Source organism: Crocuta crocuta, unplaced genomic scaffold (assembly GCF_008692635.1).
Source record: "Crocuta crocuta isolate KB4526 unplaced genomic scaffold, BGI_CrCroc_1.0 scaffold675, whole genome shotgun sequence".
NCBI lineage: Eukaryota > Metazoa > Chordata > Mammalia > Carnivora > Hyaenidae > Crocuta > Crocuta crocuta.
This window is the reverse complement of record NW_027528796.1, coordinates 1,948,687-1,949,907: the sequence shown is the minus strand read 5'-3', so window position 1 is coordinate 1,949,907 and position 1,221 is coordinate 1,948,687. Positions and strand designations below refer to the sequence as shown.

Below are 1,221 nucleotides of genomic sequence, written 5' to 3'. Positions count from 1 at the left end.
CTGGGGGAGGGGCGGGGCGCAGGGCAGAGGCTGGGGCGCCGCAGGCATTGCGACAGGGCCAGGGTGAGGTCTTTCCGGGGTGCCCTGCTGCAACCCGGGGAGATCAGGAACTTGGCCCATCTTGGACTTGCGCTCTGACCACAAGTCCCCCCCTCACCCCAGGCCACAGACCATAGGACCCTGTGCTGCAGGGTGGGGGGCACTTCCTTTGATGGGGTGTATTGCTATTTAAAGTCTGCAAAGTGTTTTCCCAGCAGGGATTTCAGAGGATGCCTGATCTGGGGAGGGAGGGAGCAGGCACGGAGTATGTGTGTGTGTGTGTGTGTGTATGTGTGTGTGTGTGTAGGGGACATCTGGCCCGTGTGCCCTCAATAGCCTCACACAGTCTGTCGGTTGAACCTTTTGGGCTGGGGTGGGTAGGAATGGGGCCAGGACCCTGTCTGTGGGTCCCCACAGTCCTGGGGTCAGGTGGCTGCTGACAGCACGGTCCTCAGGGCTTCTGTTCTGTTTGGACTTGGTGTCTATTCCCGATGCCCCCAGGGGCCCAGCACCCCACTGCTGGACTGCGGGAGCCTGGATGGGGGGCACCTGGGTGCAGGCGCTGCTGTGGCCCCTCCCCGTGCACCTGCGCTCACGCCCCTCTCCGCTGCATCTGGACAGCCACCCCACTGCGGCTCTGTCCCTTGCAGGCCCACTCACTCCATGGCAACAGCTTCCCATCGCAGTGGGGGGTCCTGTGCCAAAGGACATTTGTAGATGTGCATTTTTTGTTTGTTTTTCAGAAACATTTATATAGATACACTTATATCACGTATTTATTATAATTAGTGTTTATACCATTATGTTCTACTTTTTGAGTCTGTTGATTGTGTCCTTGGTTTCTTCCTCCTTTTTATTTATATAGTTTTTAAATGTTTATTTTTGAGAGAAAGAGAGAGAGACACAGCGTGAGCAGGGGAGGGGCAGAGAGAGAGGGAGACACAGAATCTGAAACAGGCTCCAGGCTCTGAGCTGTCAGCACAGAACCCGACACAGGGCTTGAACCCATGAACCATGAGATCATGACCTGAGCCAAGGTCAAGAGTCAGATGGTTAACCCCCTGAGCCCCCCAGGTGCCCGCACTTTCAGGGTTTTCACACACACCTTTGCCACTGCATGTGGAGAGTTATGGCTGCAAACCAGGGCGACGACAGCTGCTCTCGGCCTTACGTGAGGAAAGA

At 55.9% G+C, this 1,221-nt stretch overlaps 1 protein-coding gene across 3 annotated transcripts in view; it reads left to right on the top strand.

Annotated features, from left to right (window-relative positions):
• The window catches only part of TRPM2 (transient receptor potential cation channel subfamily M member 2), a 54,093-nt gene that overhangs the window by 1,113 nt on the left and 51,759 nt on the right, over positions 1-1,221 (top strand). The gene's annotated exons all lie outside the window — the stretch shown is intronic.